The sequence below is a fragment of the Pinus tabuliformis genome, chromosome 2_2, assembly GCF_031772625.1.
Source record: "Pinus tabuliformis cultivar Carrire ecotype Pingquan chromosome 2_2, CPIR1, whole genome shotgun sequence".
Classification (NCBI taxonomy): Eukaryota; Viridiplantae; Streptophyta; class Pinopsida; order Pinales; family Pinaceae; genus Pinus; species Pinus tabuliformis.
Window position 1 is genome coordinate 691,227,061 of NC_142300.1, and position 21,288 is coordinate 691,248,348.

A 21,288-nucleotide genomic window follows, 5' to 3' on the forward strand; every position below is an offset into this window, starting at 1 on the left:
TACATGACTCGTAGAAAATATTTTTTTGAAGAATTTACTAACAATGTTGATGGAGCAGCATACTTTATAGACCAATCAAAAATCAAGCCATCAGGGCTTGGCACAATCAGGCTTAAACTGCCTCGTCTTCCAGACTTTTTTCTGCATCATGTTCTATATCTCCCACAGCTCAAGAGAAAACTTTTTGTTCTTGGTCCACATCCGCCAATGAGGTCACTCCATTCATATGTTTGATGGCAAGCTTGAGGTAAGAAAAGCATTTGACCACTCACTTGTCATGAGGGGAATAGAAGAGGAAAGACTTCTCAAGCTGCAAGGAACCTCTGCTCGTGCACAACATTTCTCATAAGATTCTCATTATGAATAAGGTACACCTCCATCAAGTTTATTATGGCATGCTAGATTTGGACATTTGAACTACCACAGCCTCTGCTTGTTAAAGAAAAAAGGTGTTGCTAGTTTGCCTACAATTCCTAGGAAACTTAAGCAATGTGATGCTTGCATTCTAGGAAAGCACAACAAACACTCTTTTCATCATTCACATTCAAGAGCACATAGAAAACTTGAACTCATTCATTTAGGTTTATGTGGTCCAATGCCTGCTCCTTTTGCAAATGGAAATAAATATATGATGACATTTATTGATGACTACACCAGAATGTGTTGGGTTTATTTATTGAAGAACAAATTTGATGCTTTTCAAACATTCAAGAACTTTGATAAATGGATTGAAAATTATGCACAATCTCATATTGGGTCTATTCGCACTGATAATGGAAAAGAATACACATCAAATGAATATGAAAACTATCTTCACCAACATGGGATCAAACATCAAACAACTGTGCATTATAATCCGCAACAGAATGGTGTAGCTAAAAGAATGAATAGGACAATCTTAAATATGGTACGATCCATGCTCTTCTTAAAAAATGTAAAGATAATGTTATGGGTTGATGTTGTTCTATGTGCTGCATATATAAAGAATAGATGTCCATCTAACGCTATCAGAGACAAGACTCCATATGAAATGTGGTATGGACATGTTCCTTCGGTAAACCATCTCAGGGTCTTTCGTTCCACCTGTTATGCCTCGATACCAAAGGGACATATAAACAAACTTGGTGCAAGAAGTCGTAAGTGTATCTTCCTGGGGTATTCAAACACCTTCAAAGCATACCATCTCTACGATGAAGTAAATAAAATGTTTGTTGTAACTAGAGATGTAATTTTTCTTGAATCATCCAAAACTGACAATGTTGTTGAGCAGCAACTTGATTGCTTGGATAGATTCGCAAAAGCAAAATCATTTCAAGAATTTGATAATCAGATTCCACATCTTGAAGGGTGCATTCCTATACTAGATCAACATGTGGAATATTCTTCTGAAGAACACTCTCCCTCGCATGAAACTCTAACAACAGATGATGCTTTAAGTGATGTGATTGATAGAGTTGGGAGACTCAATCTTGGTTTAGTCCCAACTCAATCAATGAAGCAGCTTGGACCATTCGAGAAAGGTCCCCCAAAGTGGCTGACAAAGACACTTGAAAGTGTTCATCCTGATGAGGTTGGAAAGACAGGAACTAGAAATTCAAACCGGAAAATGGAGGTGATGTAGATGACCTTAATTCACCTGTTGATATGGATGTTTCTTATGATTGTGAATTGAACTTGTCTACAGATTTTGAACCAATTTCTTTCAAAGAAGCTGCTTCTCGTGATGAATGGAAAGAAGCGATGCAAAAGGAATATGATGTCGTCATAAAGAATGGCACTTGGAAGCTGGTCGATCCTCCATTAGGAACCAAGCCAATTGGCTGCAAGTGGGTTTACAAGAACAAGTATAAAGTTGATGGCTCACTTGACAAGCACAAAGCTAGGCTTGTGGCAAAAGCTTTTGCACAGAAGGAAGGGGTTGATTATGAGGAGACTTTTTCCCCCACAGCAAAATGGGCTACCATCCGAACACTCTTTGCCCTAGCAGCTCAGAAGAGTTGGAAAGTCCATCAAATGGATGTAAAAACTGCTTTCTTGAATGGAGATCTAAAAGAGTCTTTTTATGTCCCAGCCTGAAGGATTTGCTGTGAAAGGACATGAACATATGCAAACTTGTGATGTCCTTGTATGGCCTCAAATAAGCACCGTGAACCTGGTATGAAAAACTAACTGAGCATCTTCTAAAACTCAATTTCAAACATTATGATCTTGATGATGCAACTTTATTTGTTAAATAAGTTGGCAAAATAGTTGTATATCTTGTGGTAGATGTAGATGATCTTTTGATGATAGGGAATAATGAAAGATACATTGCATCCATAAAGAAGGAATTAGGGAAAAGTTTTGAAATGACTGATTTGGGCTATGTTCATTACTATCTTGGTATTGAAGTAACCCAATATCCGAAGTCCATATTTCTTTCTCAAAAGAAATACATTGAAGATCTGTTGAATAGGTTTGGCATGACAGAATGCAATCCACTTACTACTCCAATGGAACAAAACTTAAAGCTCACATCTATTGAAAGAAAAGAATTTGAGGATGCAACAAAGTATAGACAGCTTGTAGGAAGTCTCAACTACCTAACTACTATCAGACTAGACATTTCGTTTCTTGTTGGAATCCTCTCCAGGTTTATGCAAAAGCCTTGTGAGGGACATTGGTCTACTGCAAAAAGAGTTCTAAGGTACTTGAAGGGAACTCAAGACTTTGGAATCAAGTATACACAGATGGATGACTTAAGCTTGATTGGATACTCTGATTCAGACTTCGATGGAGACAAAGAAACTGGGGTATCTACTTCAGGATATGCTATGAGTCTTGGATCAGGAGCTGTCTCCTGGAGATCATGGAAACAATCAGTTCCAACAGATTCACAATAGAAGCAGAATACGCGGCACCAGTTGAAGTAAAAAAAGAAATTGTGTGGCTCAGGAAAATTCTTGAAGATTTGCAGGTAAAACAAGTACAATCAACTCCACTCATGACTGAAAATACCTCTACAATAAAGCTGGCCAAAAACCCAAAGTTCCATGATTTAATGAAGCACATCAATACCAAATATCATCTGATTCGACATCATGTGTAGGCCAAGAGCTCGTCATTTGGGAAAACAAGAACGAAAAAGCTTATGCATTAATCGCTGCATCTGTGAATGAAGAGCTGAGTTTCCATATTTCTCCATTTTCAACTGTTTTTTAAGCCTTACAAAAGCTGAAAGAACACTATGACTCACATTTTGCACTTGAAGTTGTTCAACTCATGATTAAACTCTTCACTCTTGAACTGCAAAATAATGATCCTCTTGCTTTTGCATCTGAAATAAATTCTATAATGCATGATATCAAATCCACTAAGGTTGAATTGGATATTCCTCTTATCACTTTTCTCAAGGCACTTTATCCTACTTACTCCAATTATCATGAGTCATTGCAAGAAAATGGAAATCTCAAAGATATCACCTTTGATTCTCTTGTGAAAAAGTTTGCTAAAAGAGAGAAAGCTTTTGGAAAGAAAACAGCCCCTAAATCTTCTGAAGAGGCTGTGTGCCTTGCTCATAAAGAAAATCATCCTGCTCAATATTCTTCAAGAGGAAGAGGTGGTCGAAGAGGAAGAGGAAGTTATTTTAGAGGTAGGGGGGCAGACATTCTCAAGGAGAAAAGGCAGATTTGCACTGTATACACTGCAAAAGAAATGGATCATATAATGCCTCTACATGCAAGTTACCATGGAACAAAATTGAGCAGCAAAGAAACCAACAGAAAGGTAAAACTGATGATACAGACAAAGGTAAAGCACTTGAATCCACTCACTATGTTGTAGCACAATGTAATATTGGAGTAAATGAAGATTTATTTAATGCTTCACTTGCTTCTTGGAAAAATGATTGGTTGCTTGATTCAGGAGCAACCTGCTACATGACTCATAGAAAAGATTTTTTTGAAGAATTTACTGACAATGTTGGTGGAGCAGTATACTTTGCAGACCAATCAAAAATCAAGCCATTAGGGCTTGGCACAATCAGGCTTAGACTGCCTCGTCTTCCAGACTTTATTCTACATCATGTTTTATATCTCCCATAGCTCAAGAGAAACTTCCTGTCCTTGGTCCACATCCGCCAGCGAGACCACTCCATTCATATGTTTGATGGCAAGCTTGAGGTAGGAAAAGCATCTGACCACTCACTTGTCATGAGGGGAATAGAAGAAGAAAGACTTCTCAAGCTACAAGGAACCTTTGCTCGTGCACAACATTTCTCATACAATTCTCATTATGAAGAAGGTACACTTCCATCAAGTTTATTATGGCATACTAGATTTGGACATTTGAACTATGACAACCTCCACTTGTTAAAGAAAAATGGTGTTGCTAGTTTGCCTACAATTCCTAGGAAACTTAAGCAATGTGATGCTTGCATTCTAGGAAAGCATAGCAAACAGTCTTTTCATGATTCACATTCAAGAGCAAATAGAAAACTTGAACTCATTCATTCAGATTTATGTGGTTCAATGCCTGTTCCTTTTGCAAATGGAAATAAATATATGATGACATTTATTGATGACTACACTAGAATGTGTTGGGTTTATTTATTGAAGAACAAATCTGATGCTTTTCAAACATTCAAGAACTTTCATAAATGGATTGAAAATGATGCACAATCTCATATTGGGTCTATTCGCACTGATAATGGAAAAGACTACACATCAAATGAATATGAAAACTATCTTCACCAACATGGGATCAAACATCAAACAACTGTGCCTTAGAATCCACAACATAATGGTGTAGCTAAAAGAATGAATAGGACAATCTTAAATATGGTACGATCCATGCTCTTCTTCAAAAATGTAAAGATAATGTTTTGGGCTGATGCTGTTCTATGTGCTACATATATAAAGAATAGATGTCCATCTAATGCTATCAGAAACAAGACTCCATATGAAATGTGGTATGGACATGTTCCTTCGGTAAAGCATCTTAGGATCTTTGGTTCCACCTGTTATGCCTCAATACCAAGGGGACATAGAAACAAACTTGGTGCAAGGTCGTAAGTGTATCTTCCCGGGGTATTCAAACACCTCCAAAGCATACCATCTCTATGATGAAGTAAATAAAATGTTTGTTGTATCTAGAGATGTAATTTTTCTTGAATCATCCAAAACTGACAATGTTCTTGAGCAGCAACTTGATAGCTTGGATAGATTCGCAAAAGCAAAATCATTTCAAGAATTTGATAATTAGATTCCACATCTTGAAGGGCGCATTCCTATACTAGATCAACATGTGGAATCTTCTTCCGAGGAACACACTCCCCCACATGAAACTCCAACAACAGATGATGCTTTAAGTGATGTGATTAATAGAGTTAGGAGACTCAATCTTGATTCAGTCCCAACTCAATCAACGGAGCAGCTTGGACCATCTGAGAAAGGTCCCCCAAAGTGGCTGACAAAGACACTTGAAAATGTTCATCCTAATGAGGTTGGAAAGACAGGAACTAGAAATTCAAACCGGAAAATGGAGGTGATGTAGATGACTCTAATTCACTTGTTGATATGGATGTTTCTTATGATTGTGAATTGAACTTGTCTACAGATTTTGAACCAATTTCTTTCAAAGAAGCTGCTTCTCATGATGAATGGAAAGAAGTGATGCAAAAGGAGTATGATGCCCTCATAAAGAATGGCACTTGGAAGTTGGTCGATCCTCCATTAGGAACCAAACCAATTGGCTGCAAGTGGGTCTACAAGAACAAGTATAAAGCTGATGGCTCACTTGACAAGCACAAAGCTAGGCTTGTGGCAAAAGCTTTTGCACAGAAGGAAGGGGTTGATTATGAGGAGACTTTTGCCCCCATAGCAAAATGGGCTATCATCCAGACACTCTTTGCGCTAGCAGCTCAGAATGGTTGGAAAGTCCATCAAATGGATGTAAAAACTGCTTTCTTGAATGGAGATCTAAAAGAGAATCGTTTTATGTCCCAGTCTGAAGGATTTGCTATGAAAGGACATGAACATAAAGTATGCAAACTTGTGAAGTCCTTGTATGGCCTCAAACAAGCACCGGGAACCTGGTATGAAAAACTAACTGAGCATCTTCTAAAACTCAATTTCAAACATTATGATCTTGATGATGCAACTTTATTCGTCAAAAAAGTTGGTAAAACAGTTGTATATCTTGTGGTACATGTAGATGATCTTTTGATGATAGGGAATAATGAAAACTACATTGCATCCATAAAGAAGGAATTAGGGAAAAGTTTTGAAATGACTGATTTGGGCTATGTTCATTACTATCTTGGTATTGAAGTAACCCGATATCTGAAGTCCATATTTATTTCTCAAAAGAAATATATTGGAGATCTGTTGAATAGGTTTGACATGACAGAATGCAATCCTCTTACTACTCCAATGGAACAAATATTAAAGCTCACATCTATTGAAGGAAAAGAATTTGAGGATGCAACAAAGTATAGACAGCTTGTAGGAAGTCTCAACTACCTAACTACTACCAGACCAGACATTTCGTTTGTTGTTGGAATCCTCTCCAGGTTTATGCAAAAGCCTTGTGAGGGACATTGGTCTACTGCAAAAAGAGTTCTAAGGTACTTGAAGGGAACTCAAGACTTTGGAATCAAGTATACACAGGTGGATGAATTAAGCTAGATTGGATACTCTGATTCAGACTTCGATGGAGACAAAGAAACTGGGCTATCTACATCAGGATATGCTATGAGTCCTGGATCAGGAGCTGCCTCCTAGAGATCACGCAAACAATCAGTTCCAGCAGATTCCACAATAGAAGCAGAATATGTGGCACCAATTGAAGCAAAAAAAGAAATTATGTGGCTCAGGAAAATTCTTGAAGATTTGCAGGTAAAACAAGTACAATCAACTCCACTCATGATTGAAAATACCTCTACAATAAAGTTGGCCAAACACCCAAAGTTCCATGATTTAATGAAGCACATCAATACCAAATATCATCTGATTCGACATCATGTTGAGGCCAAAACAATCCATCTCTGTCATTGTTCCACCAATGAGCAAATTGTCGACATCTTCACCAAAGCACTTGGAAGAGAAAAGCTTGAACGATTCATAATGATGCTTGGACCCACCAACATCCTTTCAGATTAAGGGGGGGGGGGAATGTTGACACCTAATCATCAGGATTGGGTGAATAAATAAAATCAATGTAAATAAATATTAAGAGACATGAATAATCCTCGGGAGATGAAGTGAACAGTCTCCCTCATGTATATAATTAAGACCAACCTGAAGGAATAAAATATACGAATCAATTTTGCTTTGAGGAGTTAGTGCCTAGCCTAACAACAAGTATGATTACCATAGCCCTTTTGTCTTCCTATCAAGGTTCAGAATATTCAATGCTCTTCAACAGCGACAAAGTAGGGTGGTGTTGACAAATAGCCATATTTATACAACGTGATAGGAAACCTAGAAGAGATCTTGTGCAGCTAAAGTACTTTTACATGCATGTATTTGGATAGGATCAATTGATCATCATTATTTTTTTTTTATTATATAATAATAATTATTTAGTAAAACGTTAAAAAAATAAGGATGTTTAGTTTTTCTTAAATATATGTAGAATGAGTTTTTCATTTTATTTTTTCAAAAAATATATTCCTTTCTAGAAATCTGTCGATGATGTATGATATTTATTAAAATTTTGCATATTTAAAAATAGTGAAGTACTTTTAATAATAATTTGTTATTTTTTATTTAATGTGTAAGGTAGATGTTTATGTTAGTATATTAATTAATCAGCTAAATGAATAAATTTAGCCAATTAATACATTAGTTTATAAATCATATTTTATTCTAACTAAAAAGTCGTATATTTAAAATATGTGGTATTAATAAGATTTATATTAAAATATGGTATTAATAAAATTTATATTAAAATATTGATATCAATAAGATTTATATTAAAATATAATAACATAATCTAATGTTTTATAGAAATCTAGTTTTAAATCTATATTCAAAATCTAAGAAGCAATACAAGTAAATTAAAATAAGATTGATTAATTAAGTGTGAAATCAAAATATATACTTTTAATGTTATAGAGTAAATTAAAATTAAGATTGCAATTAAAAATTAAATATTAAAAATATAATCCTTTGATTAGTCGGCTCCCTAACCCTAAGTACATTGCATCTCATATTTATAACTTCCATCTTTTCTCTTCCTTGTAGATTTAGTTTTGAAGATGAGTCTTGTTGTAGACTCAAACATAGACTTAAAAATGTAGACTATGAAATTTCCGATCTCTCAATCCCAAATTTCTTCTAATAAATTAGTACAATTAGTATAGTTAATGATGGTATTTTTGTGTGTTATTATTTTTGAATTGTTTTTTTTTAACTAATGTATTGAAATTGTGTTTTAGGCCATTAACATTATCTACTTATATATATATATATATATATATATATATATATATATATATATATATATATATCTAATAACATATCATAATTAAGTTATGTTCACCGTGTCAAGTAATGCATCCATCGTGTCGATTTCTGTATTCACCGTGTCAAGTCATGAATCCATCGTGTCGATTACTGTATTCACCATGTCGAATCTCTCTGCAAGGTTAGCAATGACCGATATCTTCTTTGAAGAAACAGGGCTTCGGCCCAGATGTAATTTTTGTTGTAATTTTGACTTTTTTGTAATATAATTAGCTCAGTTTTAACGAGAAAAAAAAAAAAAAAAAAAAAAAAAAAAAACATATCATAATTAAGTTGCTAAAAGAGTAATAGAGATTTAATCATCATTGAGTAATATCTTTGGATGCAACCTTTATATGTGTGTGGTTTTATTAGTTATGCATTAATCGAACATGTTTAGAAAATATGGTTGAAAAATAGAGATAATATTGCAACATTTGGAAAATGAGTCAATTTTAGTTTATGCAAATTGAATTACCTTTTATCAATCTACAACTAAAACCAAAAGTAACCAACTCATTCGACACCTAAAAGAAAAAAAGACAATATCCTTGAGTTTTTTTTGAATTTACAGTAATGCGCATGGGTTATTAGTAATGAGAAAGAATTTCGTTTGGACAATATCATTTTTATGCAAGAATCATTACAGGACATGTTTCAAAAGAATGTAATTAGCATTAAAACATACCTTTAAAGACAAAGGATCTACTTTTCTCTCTTAAGCATGGTTAAGTCATCTAGGCTCATCCTATTATTATAAAATTTCCTAATGGAACTTGAAATACCATTGAAGGGTATAGACTCCATAACAAGAGTGTATGTCATGATTGATCCATTGCTCATAGCACATATGGCCTAGAGGGCTCAATGTCCTATGTAAGTCCATTTTCCTCCTTTTAAACCATGATTTGGACTCCTAGGCCATTATTGTCACCCAAACCTAACCAATAGCGACCATATCCCACTTAGAGGCCAAAGATCCGATAGAAAGGTATTATGTGGTGTTTTCATGCACCTTTCACAATGTTAATCTATTGAAGATTTATTAATTTCCCAAGGTTCTTGTCATACTTTCCTAACTATTGTCAAGATGCAAAGTCCCATCAATTTACTGAAAACATCATAATGTGCCCTATTAAACCACTCATAGATGAAACATGCCCAAGAGATGTGGCATAAATTTTTTTTCATGGAAATTTAGATCAATAAGTATAATTTAGTAGCAATCTCATTTTTTAATCCTATGACCTTGGCTAGACCTCTGGACCCATTATTGGTGAAAAATAAACTAGTCATGACACCTAAAATAAGGAATTGGTTAATAAAATTTGTAGACGATAACACTAGATATGCTTCCATTTCTCGTGAATAACCTTCCAAGATAAGTGTTGTTGAAATTAAAGTGTTTCCACTTAGAGAAAATAAATTGGTGGAGCTTATGGTCAAAGTTCCCCAAGTCTATGAAGTTTTTACTAAATTTCTAAAGTTCCAAAAATAGTCATGTTTGTTAGCCCTTCTAAGACCTAAACATCATATAAATACTAGATTATTTAGACAATAAATGGTCCATACTTCTAACATATTACTCATAAATATTGTGAGTGTAAACCTTCCAATATTTTCCCCGTGTCTTTCCTTATTCTAAGTCATTAACTCTTTCATGTCATTTTTCCAATAAAATAAATACATTGAGGTCATCCCTAGGCTAATTTCTTCTCATTATGCAAGATATTTTGTATCTTTAGTTCACGGGGGCCACATGCCAACATATAAAAGGAAAAAAAATCTTTAATTTATTTTGTTCATTTATTCATAGGAGTCACATGATATCATGGGGAAAACATTATTTCTTATGTTCGATAACTTTGATTTAGGAATTATTATCATTTTTTATGCATTGTATTAAAAATGCCCAACGGACACTTAATTAAATATGGTTTCAAATTTTATGCTATAGGGAGAAGTATTAATCATGTTATTTTCCTCTCAAAATGTTATTCTTCTTTACTTACTTATCCTATGGAGGTGTGAGAAATTAAGTTAAGAAATAGTAAATTTTATTTCCTCACGTGATGATTTCAAAGTTACCAAGTTCTTTCATAGGAAAAATTGCATTTGAATTAGAATAGATGTACCAATGAAAGAATCATCTTTTTTTTTATATATTAAATATTTTAAAATTTGGATTATTAATACCATTTTTATAAAACAAGAAATTAATATTAATCATTCCCAAAGAGACGAGTATGATATCTATACAAAGGAAGGGTTTTTCATTATTCAATTATCATTTTTTTTAATGCATTGTATTAAAATTCCCAAGGGACACTTAATTAAATGTGGTTTCAAATTTTATGCTATAGGGAGAAGCATTAATCATGTTATTTTCCTCTCAACATGTTATTCTTCTTTACTTACTTATCCTATGGAGGTGTGAGAAATTAAGTTAAGAAATAATAACTTTTATTTCCTCACGTGATGATTTCAAAGTTACCAAGTTCTTTCATAGGAAAAATTGCATTTGAATTAGAATAGATGTACCAATGAAAGAATCATCTTTTTTTTTTATATTAAATATTTTAAAGTTTGGATTATTAATACCATTTTTATAAAATAAGAAATTAATATTAATCATTCCCAAAGAGAGGAGTATGATATCTATACAAAGGAAGGGGTTTTCATTCTTCTATTGTCATTTTTTTTAATGCATTGTATTAAAATTCCCAAGGGACACTTAATTAAATGTGGTTTCAAATTTTATGCTATAGGGAGAAGCATTAATCATGTTATTTTCCTCTCAACATGTTATTCTTCTTTACTTACTTATCCTATGGAGGTGTGAGAAATTAAGTTAAGAAATAATAACTTTTATTTCCTCACATGATGATTTCAAAGTTACCAAGTTCTTTCATAGGAAAAATTGCATTTGAATTAGAATAGATGTACCAATGAAAGAATCATATTTTTTTTTTATATTAAATATTATAAAGTTTAGATTATGAATACCATTTTTATAAAATAAGAAATTAATATTAATCATTCCCAAAGAGAGGAGTATGATATCTATACAAAGGAAGGGGTTTTCATTATTCTTGTCAAACACTACTCTAGGGGTTAAGATTTTTTAGTGGGAAAAATATGTCAATATGTTCACCCTTTTTCTTTGGTTTTTCCCTTATGTAAGAACTGAAATAAATAAATAAATAAATAAATAAAATAATAGATAAATAAATAAATAAAAATAAAATAAAAAATAAAAAAGTAATAGATCTGGAAAATTTAAGTGTTCTACTTAGAGATTCTTGCAATCGAACACCGAACACAAGGGATCTGAAAAGAAAGAAGCCACTTATTCTATTAATAATCAGAAAATATTACATACCAATGTGATTGACCATGAAGCCCTAACTAGTGGCATGCACAACTGTTCATCTACAAAAATTCCAAGACATTTTACCCCAATAGTGGATCATGGATGGATCTACCAAGCAAAGTCTCCACAGGGTTTTCATCCTGGGATCCAATTAGAACTGGCCAAGTTGAGTTCTCAATAATACACAATAAGATTGATAAACTCACCATTATCCCACTGTCTATCTCCTATCCCATTTTATAGACTTGATGAACTCTCTAGAAAATTCATTTTATTGTTTTTCCCTCTTAAAACGAAGGCAAATACCATGGGCTAATACCATGAGCTAATACCAAAGTAAATACCATGGGAATATTTTGTCCACTTTGACCATATCAAGAAAAGGGAATATTACAAATCCTCCCACATAAAGATTGATTGCCCTCAAGAAATCCACTTCTACCCACACCAAAAGCATATGTATAATAATACTTGGATCCCATATAACCCATTGTTTTATTCCATGCCTCCATGACAAATGATCCTGAATGGATCCTCTGATACCTAGATCCCAAACAATCTTCTGACAAATCCTACCCTCAATATATTCACCTAGATCCCAATGCCACCTAAGTCCTACGACCTGTGGGTTATGATACAATATTGGTCCTCCATAATTGCATGTGCCTAAGGATCGAAGTTGCAATATGCCCTTGGCTAAGGGTATCCTCCTAGGAATCATCCCATTGATAGATTTCCTGTTAGGCCCCTATACTACTAGTGTAACCCCTTATTGTTATTAGTACAACCCACTTATTATATTGATGTACCCATGTAGTGCCCATATTGTTACTATTGTGCCACATAGAAGCCCACTATTGTTATTATTGTGCCCTTACATTATTATTGTTATGTCAGCTCTATTTATGTTATGACCCCTTAGACTCCTATATATAGAAAGGAGGTCTTTTCATTTGTATCATCTAAGAATTATTTATTTGTGTAATGTAAAGGAGGTTGCCCCCTCGAAGAGGCTGAATTCTAAGGCGTTGATCTCTCTTTTCTATCTTTTTGTGAGCTGGTTTCATAACATTTGGTATCAGAGCTTTGGATTCTAGGGTTTCCCTGCTCCCAATAGGTCATTGTGGCATTTTCGCTATAAGTTTTTTTCTGCGATGTTTCAGAAGCTAAAAAAAAACCCATTTGAAAAGAGATCGCGGTGAATATTGGGTCTGAATTTCAGAACTTTTTGCGCTACATTTGCGGAGATATGATATGAGGAAGTTAGTCTTCTTGCAGACTCTTGAATTACATTCCAAACATGTGACCTGGGGAAAATCGTCAGAACGTTCTTTCTGAGCATCGGATTGAAATTTCATAAGAAGGTACAGAAATTGGATGGACTCTCGTTTCTTTTATATATTTTTTAAGAGCCAAAGATTGAAACAATGATTCGTGGAACGTCGTACAAGTTGGCTCTACTGAACTAGTCTATAAGCAGGTCACTGTGGGAGATTTTTCATAAATCTTCCTTGGAGAATCCAAATTGGATCAGACTGGTGGCATTGGAAAGAGGACATAGAGGGCTACTACAGGTCGCAATTTCAGAAATTAAAGATCCGAAAGTACATAGTTACAGTCGTTTCAATATTGAGCTCCTAAAATCAAGAAAAAGCAAGATGAGGAAGTTTGATGGCAAGGATTCGGTAAGTTGGATACTTCAAATGGAGCAATATTTTGATCTACAGGGTGTACCACTATTACAAAAGGTATGTATTGTATCTTCATATTTAGAACCGGATCAATTTTTATGGTATAAAGGGATTTGTTCTCGTAAATGACTTGTTACGTGGTCAATTTTCACAGAGGAAATGATAGCACATTATGAGGATACAAAGAACAACACCTTCTTTAGAGCAATACCACAACAATTTGAAAGAGTAAAAGGGCTTTGTGACATAGTGGAAAGCAAAATTATGGAAACCAAGAAGCATACCCCTCACAACTATAAAGATGGAAGTGTTGTTTCTCCCAGCCTTCCACAACCTACAAGGGTTACACCACAACAATTGGAAGAAAAAAGAGAAAAGGGGCTTTGTTACAATTGTGATAGCAAATGCACTAAAGTTCATAAGTGTGTTGAGTAGAAATTATTTTACATAGAATATGAAGAGAGGAAGAAAAGGATCAAGAAACATGAAAAGAAGAGGATATACGCCAGGACCCCACCTCAGAGAAAGAAGAAATTAATCAGACCATATCTTGTAAAGCATTGGCAAGAATTACCACTCCTCAAACTCTCAAGATAGAAGGACATATCAAGAAGAAAAAGGTGCAAAAAGTGAAAGATCACATCGAGAAAGAAGAAATGAATCCAGCCATATCTTGTAATTCATTGGTCGAAATTACCACTCCTAAAACTATCAAGATAAAAGGACATATCAAGAAGAAAAATGTTCAAGAAGTGAAAGATCACATCGAGCATCAAGAAATGAATCTGACCATATCTTGTAAAGGATTGGAAGAAATTACCACTCAAACTCTAGAGATAGAAGGACGTATCAAGAAGAAAAAGGTTCAAGCAAAGAAATATCACATCGAGCATCAACAACAAGTTCTCCAACTTTTAAAGAATAACGCCACTTCAGTGCAAAATCAAACGAAGCAACAGGTAGATCAACATCATAGTGAAAAATGTTTTGATGTAGGTGATTGGGTATTTTTACTGCTACATCTCAAGCAAGCTATTTATGGGAAGAAAATTTTGGCAATACTACATGCACTTAAAAAATGGCAACCTTACCGAATGGGAAGACTCTTCAAGGATGAGGATGTGGAAGCATTGTTTTGTGCTATTTCTATTATCCAACCAGATTGGATAAACGAAGCAAGGGATGAATGGAAGAAGGACGAAGATGTATGGCCACTTATTCAAAAGTTGCAAAAGATCCCAATTCAAACAATATTGCCAAAAACTGAAGAGGAAGGAAAAATCATATTGGAACCTGGAGCAGTCACAGAAACAAGAACCCGACAGCTACGAAATCGATCAATTTCAGAGTATCTCATCAAGTGGAAGAACTTACCCACTGAAGATTCCACATGGGAGGACAATAATTTTATACAACATCATCAAGAACTACTTAAGCATTGATGACAATGCTTTTTGAAGGAGAAGGGCATGTTAGGCCCCTATACTACTAGTGTAACCCCTTATTGTTATTAGTACAACCCACTTATTATATTGATGTACCCATGTAGTGCCCATATTGTTACTATTGTGCCACATAGAAGCCCACTATTGTTATTATTGTGCCCTTACATTATTATTGTTATGTCGGCTCTGCTTATGTTATGACCCCTTAGACTCCTATATATAGAAAGGAGGTCTTTTCATTTATATCATCCAAGAATTGTTCATTTGTGTAATGTAAAGGAGGTTGCCCCCTCGAAGAGGCTGAATTCTAAGGCATTGATATCTCTTTTCTATCTTTTTGTGAGCTGGTTTGATAACAGTTCCAATGCATAATATCTCGCCAATCCATCTTGTGGGAAGGATCTAATGCATTAATGTCTACATATGGAATAATTCCACTATGTTGATGTTCCCTAATTCTCAAATCATGCTTCTCCACTCAGTCAGCGAGCATGATCCATTTGGAGAACTCTACCCTCTTCTCCTCAATGTTTAAAGGCTGGTTGGTAGTGATGTAATCCTTATCTATGTACTACTATGTAGGGTTGTTATGGAACTCTCAACTGTACTCCTATTGCTGCCTTATGAGGGACTTTAGTCTCTCCTCCACACTAGACAGCTTGGTCGTTGATTCGACACTTACCCTTATGAGCTCTTGAATTTTCATATTCTCTTGTAAGACAGCGTCTTGGACTATCTAGACTCTTTGCTTCAACATCATAAGATCTATCTTAAAATGCATGGTATTCTCTTGAAAGTCCTCTACTGGTAGTTCTAGTGCCATACTAAATTCCTTTGTATTTGTCTGCATCAGATGCTCAATTATCATAGCTCCAGCTTGAACCTTTGCTTGATTTTCCAAAAATGGATCATCTTGCATACTATATTTTTCATGTTGTCCCTCATGATAATGCTCATTATGTGAGTTTATTATTACTGGCTCCTCTTTTGAGTCCCCTTGAATGTCTTCATCCTAGCCTTCTCCAAGTGTGGGGACAATCTGTTTTTCACCATCTCTAGTTGTTAAACATGGATGTACTAGTGGAATGTTATCTACACCTAATTACCCATACTCTTTATGGATTTTCTCTTAGATATCTATGGACTAAATTATAAAAGATTCTACCACATCGTCAAGGGAAATTGCCTGCTTCCTTTCCCCATATACTTTGTTAAGTTGCCTGATTATCATCGGCTTGTGCTACAAGTCTCCCTGAAAAACATTGTGTTGTTGCTTACCATATGTGCTTGTCTTCTCGGATACTTCATGGGTTCTCTCCTGAAAACCAATGAACCAATCTATAGATGAATGCCCACGATCTGAAGGAGTCTCCAACTGTTCTGCCCTTGTCTCCTCCTTATGACCTGGACATGAATGGTTAAGTGCCCAAGATCCCTTACAGATAAAACATAATCCTCTCCTTATTAGTTCATTATTGTTGTAGGTTTTACTACCTTTGTTCTCTCTTCCTCCATCAATCCTTTTAATCTCCTTCTAAGGAAACACTCTTCTGAGCAATTTTATGTTTTGCATGACCAACTTCTCGACTAGATCATAGGAAGTCAGTGATGAAATTAGTTCCTTTCTCCAAATGGTCAACAATTTGGATATTAGTATCTTGTAGATGTCATCATATCCTTATAAAAAGAAGCGCATAATATTTTTCGTTCTTGTTTTGACACTGTCTGGATGAGATGATGTAATGTTGGTGTAAAATTTCTAGAACACCTGAAAGATCAAGTCCTCACATCCTAGATTCAGCATGAATGTTTCAAAGTTGAACTCTACCATGAGTTCTAAGATTTTATGTTGCTTCTGAAATGTAGGATGCATCATGTTTATCAATCCTTGAAGGTTTTCCACTATCACTTGTAATATCTCCCTCACAAGATCATTACTGTAAGGCAGTAGTGGCGATGTTAAAGTTATCATCCTGCTGAGACAAGAAGCAACTCTAAGCATGACATCTTCACAAGGATGTTCAAAGAGTTTGGGTTGTATTATTGTAAGAATGGATGGCTTGAGAGCCCCACTAATTTTCTTCCATTCTTGTTGCCCCGTCATGGAGAAACATATGTCTGATTCCTCCAACTTATGAAGATCTATGCCTGACTTTGTTTTTTGGAACTAAATCCAAGTGTGTAGAGATTAGCCCCTATAATTTGTCCTTCATTTCCCATGGGTGATTTTGTTGCATAATGGCATAAATCCCTTTTGAGAAAGGCATGCTATTATAATCTAAAGTGGTATTGCTGAGAAAATGCCCCCTTGTTTCTTTTATTTCATCTAGAATCTTGTCTAGAATTGTATGGGTGTTTTATATGGAAGGTGTCATCTCCTCTCATACCAAGCCGTTAATTCTTCAACATATTTGACCCAAAGATAAGGTAGGTACAAACTTGATTGATAATAGCTAGAGTTAAAATGATTGTCCCACCTAAAATCTGTTCATCTTCCAATGGTAGTTCACTCCACCATACAATTACAATTTCCAAGTCAAACTTGGTATTTTAAAATTGACCTTGACATCCCAGATGTAAAATATTTGGACGTAATCCTTATGGAATGTCTTGAATGGTAGATCCGCCACTTGATCTAAATGAATCCTGAAGCAAATTCCATGTTTCCCACATTATCCTTTATAAATGATGTCAATATCTCCATTATGTGCTCACATAATGCTAATACTCTAATGCCTAAGAATTCAAAGAACCTCGTGCCAATTTTTTTTTAATGATTATGGAACACCTTCATTTGAAACACCCTTCACTTTCTACAAATAATAGAGTATTCACAAATCATTAAATAATAGATCTTAAACAATTGCAACATATCTACATGGACATATCTGTCAAGTTTTAATATTTGCGGCATACCCACATGAACATCGGCTAATAGTTTTAAATTAATAGCATAACCATGTAATATATAAAAAAAATGGCGACTTGCAACCTTTAACATGTCGTGAATCTTACCCGTTTGAATAATGTTGTCACTAAAAAAATGTAATAACTGTGCCCTTATCTTGAGAAAGTGGCTTCAACATTCACATCCTCTTATGGCTAATATGTCATTGTTCCCTGGTAATTATGTGACAGTGTTCACACGCTAGCTCAAGCGAAAGGAAGTTATGGATACGCATGACTTTCCCTTTGGTAGCCTTGGTTTACTTCCTCTAGATGGTATTTGGGCCTCTCTTGAATGTATTAGCAGCTCGAATGTATTTGTAGCCTCTCTAGAATGTGTGTTGGTTACAAACCAATGGCTCCTCAACTTTTACCCCCACCTATGCACTAGGCGACTGATCTATGAAATAAGGGTGTTGTTAGATCCACATTTGTTGTTCCATCTGGTATTGTTTACGGATTCCAATCTATGACTAGAAAATGTAAAAACCCTTGACTGACCTGGTGTTGGGAATGGACCACAGTCGTGTGGCTTCTATGACTACTGCATGCTCCTTGGGGATATATGGCCTACTAGCCTTCAATCTCCTAATAGGCCCATGCTCCTTGGAAATTCCCGAATACAGCTTGTCAGCGTCCTAGTTCTATGATGGTGGTAACTCCCTTTTGTTAATGATCCAACTCTCCTTTTTCTTGCGCTCCTTATGGTTTTAATGTGCGTCAACTTTTGGAATTATGTGCACAACCACTCGACCTGGTATGAATGCAATTGGTCCTCACTTGGCCATGTAGCGATGCTTTTAGTCTGTCAACTCACGATCCCATGGGAACGACACGAACCAAACTCATGTGCTTCGACCTAGTGGTATGGTAGTCTAAGCTCCTGCACCTTCACTTGAACTGTGACAATGTAGCGATGTGAATAACTTGTAATATGTGCTTGATTTAAACATTGTTCAGTTTTTATACCTTTCGTCTATGATATAGAGTCTCATGGGATTTAAATTTAGAAAAATTGGACGAAGATCACTCTCAAATATTTTTAAATTGTGTTTGCAATCTCGTTGATTTAAATACTGGTCAACCGTTATTCCCCTGGCTCCATTGTAAAATCCTCGTACTACCCACTTAGGAGTTTTCACGACTAAATCAGATCTCCAAGTATGGCCTCATGATATGGAACAACTATGTGGTGGAATTACAACACTCAAATATGATAGTTTTGATTGATTGGCCTCTTGACCCCCCTACACGAGCCAATACTTCCACTTGTTCTGATATTTATCCCTCAAATGATTGTGAGAGAACTTGATTTATAAATCAGCCTCCAATACTTACGTGCCCCCTCAAACATTGGTGTGATGCTTCTTGGTTGCAAACAATTCCCCTGCAATAATGATGTGATATCCAATTCTTGGAGAAAATCTTGGATTCTTAATTCAATGTCCATAACAAGCAAGACTGACCCTTAGCAATATATTAATGAAATCAGATCTCCACATATCTAGGGATAAACTTTTTCTTAAGATTTAGATTTCATCCACTTAAACCTGAATGGACATAAATGACACAGGAGAACCCAATCCAATATGAAAACCTTCAATAAATAATTTGGTAAAGGTAATGTTTTCCCTTCTTTTGTAATGCAGGAAATTTATCTTTCAATCAACTAAAAAACAAAACCAACTAGGGTGATACTAAATACCACAGACGATGGATATGCTGGCTAGAGTGAGAATAAATTCCACTAAACATCCTTGCATGAAACCCTTAGGCTAGCAGGATGCACAACTCTGATACCATTGTAAGATTCGGAACAACACAAAATTTAATAGATATGGAACCTTTAAGTGCGATACTTAGATATTCTTGCAATCGAACACCAAACACAAGGTATATGAAAAGAAGGCATCCATTTATTCTATTGATAATAAAAAAAAATATTACATGCCAATGTGATTGACCGTGAATCCCTTATTAATGGCATGCACGACTGTTCACCTACTTGAAATTCCAAGACACTGAAGCCCAATAGTTGATCCTAGATGGACCCACCAACAAAAGTCTCTATGAGGTTCTCATCATGAGATCCAATTAGAACTATCCAAGTTGAGTTCTCAATAAAGCAGAATAGGATTGATAAACTCACCATCATCCACTGTTTAGCTCATATCCCCTTTTATAGGCTTGATGGACTCTCTAGAAACTTAATTTTATTGTTTTTCCCTTGAAAAATGAAGGAAAATACCATGGGTCGATACCACGGGCTAATATCACAGTAAATACCATGGGAAGATTCTGTCGACTTTAACCATATCAAGAAAAGGGAATATTACACCTTATTACCTCTTAATTGAATTAAAGACCAACTTTTTTTACCAATTGTAATATTGCTTTTTTTATTTACTTACTATATTTAGTGTTATTTATATATTTGCATAGCATTGCTTTGGAAAGTTGTATTTTCAAGGATAAAGTGAGGAGAAAAACAATATTATAGAATTCTTAGCATTCTAACATCTTTGTTGGCTTTATCATATCTTGTCTCCTCTCCTCTATTCAAATACATTTTGTCCCCTTTATCATTATTTTGGTATCTCGTTTATTTATAGCTTCATTAGTTTTTGTTCATTCACATTTTGGAATATTTTCTTAATGAGAAAATTGAGAGTTAAATAAAGTATGACTTAAAATTAATCAAAAATCAAGATGAAAACTAATACATATTAGTGGGTATCTACTTTCATTTAACCTTTCTCCATTTTCTCTTTGTTAACTTCATTTTCAATTACACAGTTTCCTTCCTTTCCATCTTTTTGCTCTCTTTGGATTTTGGTTGAATTTTTCCTTAGGCCCTTCAGCCAAAGGATATTTCATCTATATTCCAATAGAATTTTCCTTAACAGATGCTCAAATTTGAAAATCCTTATACAAATTAACATCTTTAATATGGATCAAAATATTCTACTCAGTCTCCCACCAAAGGATTCCTTATTTAGCTAAATTATAGACAAAAATTTCCTCTAGTGTTGTTTACTAAACTTGTGTGTGTGTGTGTGTGTCGGTGTGTATATATAGTATCCTATCCTCCTTTCTCCATGAGCCAAGTGTGTATAAGATGTTTTCTAGCTCCACCTTCCAACTTAATGGATATATCTACTATGAACCATCTAATTCATGTAATTGTGTCCCTTCCTTTATCCAAGTGGAAATGTAACTTCTTAACCATAAAACGAAATGGCGTAATATGTCAAACATGTGAAAAAATCGTATCCTACATGAAGAGTTATTTTTTAATAATAAGATATGATCTTAAAAACAATACGACCCTCCTAGGAGAGCCCCAT